Raw genomic sequence first — 6,186 nt, forward strand, 5'->3', positions numbered from 1 at the left:
AGGTGGGAGGGAAAGGGAGAGAGAAGGGAAATTGCATGGTAATAGAAGGAGACCCTCAGGGTTATACAGTGGAGGAGGTAGAGAGAGAGGAGGGGAGGGGAGGGGAGAGGTGGGGAGGGGGGAGGGTGGAGGATGGGAAAGGCAGCGGAGCACAACAGACACTAGGATGGCAATTTGTAAATCAATGGATGTGTAACTGATGTGATTCTGCAATCTGTGTATGGGGTGAAGGTGGGAGTTCATAACCCACTTGAATCAAAGTGTCAAATATGATATGCCAAGAAATTTGTAACGTTTTGAACAACCCACAATAAAAAATTTAAAAAAAAAAAAAAAAAGAAAGAAATTTAGATGACTTACCCTATTCAGCTAGCAGGCAGCAGATTCACAGTTAGGATTCAGATTTTTTTTTTTTTTAAATCATAATCTCTCACTACTCTCTTTTATTTCAATATCATATCAGATCACAGAGGTTTAATACAAAGTCATGCTCCATGACTTGAACCACTTCTATATCTTAAATTAACCAAAACAGAATTTTCACTTATAAAATATGCCTATTAGAAAACCTCATATTGTGTAACCAGATTTCCATTAACCTACAACAACCAAAAGACTCAGATGAATTTGAAAGATAATTTACTATAATCTACTTGTTTTATTAGGTTAAAAAACAATTGTCTATAGGAAGTGTCCAGGGTAATAGCAAAGGATATTAACTGAGACGTAGCTCTGAATTTCAGAGCAAAAAGGATTGCTAGCAATGACAGGAAACTCGGTTCGATATGCAATTATTTTAAATAGTATCTTTAATATACAAGACACTATGCTGCGTGTTATAGAATATACCAAGGTGAATCTCTGCTGCCAATAAATTTGCAATCTATTAAGAGCAGGAGGGTCCACAGGTAACTCTTGGGTAGATCACAAGAAATGCTAGGTGTAAGTAAAAAGGGAAGGACATAATGTCAGACTGAGATTGCAGAGGAATAATAAAATGAAAACAGAGAGATAGGTCTAGAAAAGACATGAATTAAAAGTAGAAGGTGGTATAAACAGTGTTTGCAGGAAATCCTATGAGGAAGAAATTAAAGGAAAATAAATAAGAATCTTCTCTTCCCTCAGAAAAAAATTTGGTAATCATGAGCTCTCTCTCTGTATCCTGTTAGTTCCTTGTAAATTCATTATCCTTTTTAGTTTTCTTTTTTTCTTTTTTTTCTTTTTCTCATTACTTTACTTTGGTGACCCATGAACATTGATCAGAGTTACCAATCAAAAGGAGGTTTTGTTCTTCCTTGAATGTACACATGATGAAGAAAAAATAAGAGTTGGAATTCTGGTTTGTGGCTTTACTCCTAGCCTTAGAAACTGGGTTATCACTTTTTTGTTGTTCTTTTACCAAAGTAAACGTGTATTACAGTCTTGTTTATATAAAAATGATAAGTACTACAGTTTTATCAGTTTCTCCACATGGCACTATGTATGTGGCAATAAGCTGTATATATTGGTCTCTGTGATTGTGCTTTTCAATACAGCATTTCTTGTAATAGACATGCTCTGAAAGTTAATCAGTGTTATGAAAGTTGTGTCATCACATTCAGGAGCATCAAAATATCCAGGAGTGAAGTTTTAGTCATAGGTTGCTCTTGATATGTGTGTATTATATAATGACTTTAACCCCTGACTTTACTCTTGCCTAAGATCTTGGGTCTTCTTTCATGTTTATAAAGGTAAAATAGAGTTTTCATTACTTCTATTACTCATTTACCTGTATGTGAATATTACTTGTTCACATCGATTGGTGCAGCAACTTTTGATTTAGAATTGTCTGCCCTAAATAATTTCATCCTCTCTTTTTTTTTCCCCCTTAAATTGTTCCTGGTCAGAGGTGAATATGTTGCACTCTTAAGAATTCTTATCCAATCTACCGCTGCGATAAGAAGTAGTATAACCTCTCCATTTACTTTCAAATACATAATCTAGAGACATAAGGAAGTGAATCGGAACTATGTACAGTCGGGGTACTTGAAATTTGAGAGTATTGTTTCCTTATATGCATCTTATAAGTAGCATGTGATGCAATCCTATAATATGGTATTAGAATCTTCCTCTGTTGGGTATAGATGACTTACAGCCACTTCAGGAAATGTGACTTTGTGAAACTCTACCAATATTGAGTGTCTATTATTTGTACTCAGGAGGGTGGAGTACCACAGGCCACTGTTTACCAAAGCATACCAAAGCACCTCGTCATCACATAAGTGATAATACAAGTGCAGCTGAATTATGGTATAGGTTAAAGTGTAATGACCAGGAAATGAAGGCATTGTCAGAAAGGTTGTAACAAGAGACATTTTCTTTCTGACAATTACTAATCTATTTTAAGCCTGTCCCCATGGAAAATCCTAAGAGTACAGGAGAAATTTTACCTCACTGATAGATGGTCCAACTATTGATATGTTTAATTATATAATATGAAAAGTCATGTTATTATTAAAACATGACTTTTAATTGAGTAGAGGTTATGAATACATTGATTGCTATTATTAATAGTAAGGTGTCAGCACTTTTAGTACTATTATAAAGAATGAGACTCAAAGAAGTGAAGGTTATATGACAAGATATATGTGAGGGCTGGGGATATAGCTCAGCTGGTAGAGTGTTTGCCTCACATGCACAAGGCCCTGGGTTCAATCCCCAGCACCACAAAAAAAAATATATATGTATGTGTGTGTGTGTGTGTGTATATATATATATATATATATATATATATATATATATATATATATATATATGAGATTATATGACAGGGACATGTCAAAGATGGGCTAGAAGCTTGGTCTCCTGTTTTCCAAAGTAGTGTTCTTTCTCTTTTGTTTTCAAAAAATTGTATTTTCTAGTTCTTATGGTGGTCGATTAAGAACTTCAAATTCTGTCTCTAATTTTTATTCATAAAATATAATGAACAGGACTGGGGAGATAGCTGAGTGATAGAGTGCTTGCCTTGCATGAGTGAGGCTCTGGGTTCAATCCCCAGTACCAACCATACACATAAAAACATATATATATATATATATATATATATATACATACACACACACACACACACACACACACGCATACATACATAGATACATATATATTTATATAGAACATTTATTAGCTTCATTTAATTTTTCTTTTATGTTTTTCATTATAAAAAAATACAGTACCATTTTTTAAAAATGTATTACTATCTCCCTTGTCAGTAAACATAGTTTGTAGAAGTGATCTGTATTTTTCTTTGACCGTATATTCCACCAAAATTATTAGTTGTAGTATAGGCATGATCATGATTGTTCAAATGATTGTTTCTGGAAATTGTTTTTCCCCAAGAAATGAAGTCAAAACTACTATTTAACATCTCTGAATTTTTTTTAAGGGTGGGGGAATTTTCAAATGTAGCCATTTTCAAGGAAAAATTTAATATTTAGGTGTTATTTTTTGGTGCTGGGAATGGAATCCCTAGTGCTCTACCACTAAGCCATTCCCCCAGCCCTACTTAGAGTTAATTTAAAGTTATTCCTTCATGGATTCTATAAGGAAAGAAAATATCCTGGAGTGATTAAAGAATTTATAGATTTTTTAAAAGGTATTTTACAACACTTTATAGGTTTTGTGACTACTTGGAATGTATAGTTCTTATTAAAATGATGTCTAAACCATTCTCTTTTTTTTTTTTGGTACCAGGGATTAAACTCAGAGGTACTTGACCACTAAGCCACATCCGTGCAGCCCTATTTTGTATTTTTATTTAGAGACAGGATTTCACTGAGTTGCTTAGTGCCTTGCAGTTGCTGCGGGTGGCTTTGAACTCTCCATTCTCCTGTCTCAACCTCCCAAGCCACTGGGATTACAGGTGTGCATCACTGCGCCCTGCTAAACCATTCTCATATTTAAGATCAAGATTATTTGGATAGATAAGTGTAATGTTGAGGTGGAAAAATAATGCAGAAACTGTTATTTTTGCTAGCCAAAAACTGCTACCTTTAACAGTAACCTCCTATACTTATAGGGGCGGGGGAACTGCTGTCCCTTTAGAAAACTTAAAATACCTTCAAAATTTTCAGCCAGGCAAGGTGTCATATAGCTGTAATCCCAGCTATTCAGTAGGTTGAAGCAGGAGGAGGGAGGGTAGCAAGTTCAAGGCAACCCTGGTTAATTTAGCCAAACGCTGTCTCAAGATTAAAAACAACAAATAAAATGGGCTTGGGGGTATTGCTTAGTGGTAAAACACTTGACTAGCAAGTGAGAAGTCCTGGATCCCCAGCACCTCCCTGCCACACACACACACACACACACACACACACATATACACAAAGTTTGTTCCTTTTTGTTTCAGCTAAGACTCTTTGGAGACACACAAAAAAAATGTGTCTGCCATCTTCCTTTTGGAATATGTGATGAATAATCTTGAACTGAATATGCTCAGGAATATGTACCTAAACTGAGCATGCTCAGGAAGGTACTAGCCCCCTCCACATGCTTTCCTATGTATAAGTGTAAGTTTCCTCAATGAATCCCTCTCTCTCTGTCATCTTACTTGCTGCAATTAATAAACCTCTCTCCATGCGTTTATCTTCTGGTTGTGCTCATGGGCTTTGCACTCAGCAAGAGGAGAACACAGCATTCAGTTACATGTTTAGAAAGCCTCTCACTATACTCTTCAGGGAAAGCCTGGATTTAAAGGTTTGAAAGAGGCATACCAAGGTGCCACTTACTTTTATGATAGGGAAAGTAAAATTTTATAATTCATATTTTCACAAGCATGTCATATTTATTTTAAAAAAGGACAAAATGTCAATGTAATTGTGCACATTTGCTTTACTGTGAGATGTGTGTGTGTGTGTGTGTGTGTGTGTGTGTAGTCAGAACTTCTATCCTAACAAAATACAAATGATTTTCAGAAAAAGTTTAAATTTGAGAAGAGCATAGTTGCTTTCAACAATAGAATTCATTCTGTTCTCAGAATTGGCTATTGTAGTCTCAATGAGCAATAGGAACACCGTAAAACTTGAGTATGAAGGCAATATTATTTTGATATTGGTCAAGACTTCTCAAAGGTTGTAAGCATAAGAATTTCTTGAAGAGTTTATCAAACAGATCCTTGGGACCTATTCCCAAGATTCTGGTTACCTAAATAATTCAGGGAGTCCAGGAATCTGCATTTTAATAAACTATGCAAGTGTTTAGATTCTTAGGAGTAGATGGGCTAGAGAACTAGGACCTTTTGACTCCAGACTCCAAAACAAGTTAGCCATTTTAAACCTTTTTTATATGTAAATTTTAACACCAGCTCTGCTGCTAATACAGTTTTATCCTCAAATTAGCATTTGTTTTCCCCAGGAGTCTCTAGTATGTAACCAGATTCTGATTTCTTTTGAAGCCTCAGATGAACCTAACCAAGAGAGATTTTAACGTTATTTTAAAACTTTAAAAATATTGAAGGCAAAAAGTATTGTGAAGATTTTTCTAATCCATTTGAATTATTAGAACTTAATTCCATGTTCATTCTAATGGTTTAGAAATTGTTGATCTATTTTTTATTGCAGAGTAACTAAGTAAAGCTTTTTGGTACACTAAAACACAAGTATACCAAAATAATTCAACCCAGACATTTTTAATAATTATTTTCATTTAAATCATATATCAAAGAGGTTTTGGGTTTTGTTTAAAATTTTTCCCATTTGGGGCTCTTGAAGTATAATTTATGTACAGCAAAATTCACCCTTTGTAGCACACAGTTTAAATTCTAACACACACAAATGTATATAGTTGTAAGAACAACATCACAGTCAAAATATAAAACATTTCCTCTGTGATTAATTTAACAAAAATATGCTGTATCATGCTGTGTGTATATGTAAATAACCAAAGGGAATTCTACCTTTCTGTATATGTAAAAAGCATCAATCAAAAATAAATAAATAAATAAATAAAAGGAAGATTGGTAGAGAAAGGAGAATGGGGGAGAGAGGAGGGGAGAAAAGAAGGGAGGAATAACAGGAACTAAAACAGAGAAAATCGCATGCTTGATTTTGTCAAAATGAACCCTACTCTATGTATAACCGTAATGTTGTAATAAAAACATATGTCTATGAAACATTTCCATTACCCAAGACATTTTTCATACCACTTTATTTATAT

At 34.4% G+C, this 6,186-nt stretch overlaps 1 protein-coding gene and 1 non-coding gene across 3 annotated transcripts in view; both read left to right on the forward strand.

The window, feature by feature from the left end:
• The window catches only part of CUNH9orf85 (chromosome unknown C9orf85 homolog), a 62,603-nt gene that overhangs the window by 47,235 nt on the left and 9,182 nt on the right, over positions 1–6,186 (forward strand). The gene's annotated exons all lie outside the window — the stretch shown is intronic.
• Trnav-cac lies at positions 2,636–2,709 on the forward strand. The gene has a single exon. It is a non-coding gene; the product is annotated as a tRNA-Val (tRNA).

Source organism: Marmota marmota, unplaced genomic scaffold, assembly GCF_001458135.2.
Source record: "Marmota marmota marmota unplaced genomic scaffold, marMar, whole genome shotgun sequence".
NCBI lineage: Eukaryota > Metazoa > Chordata > Mammalia > Rodentia > Sciuridae > Marmota > Marmota marmota.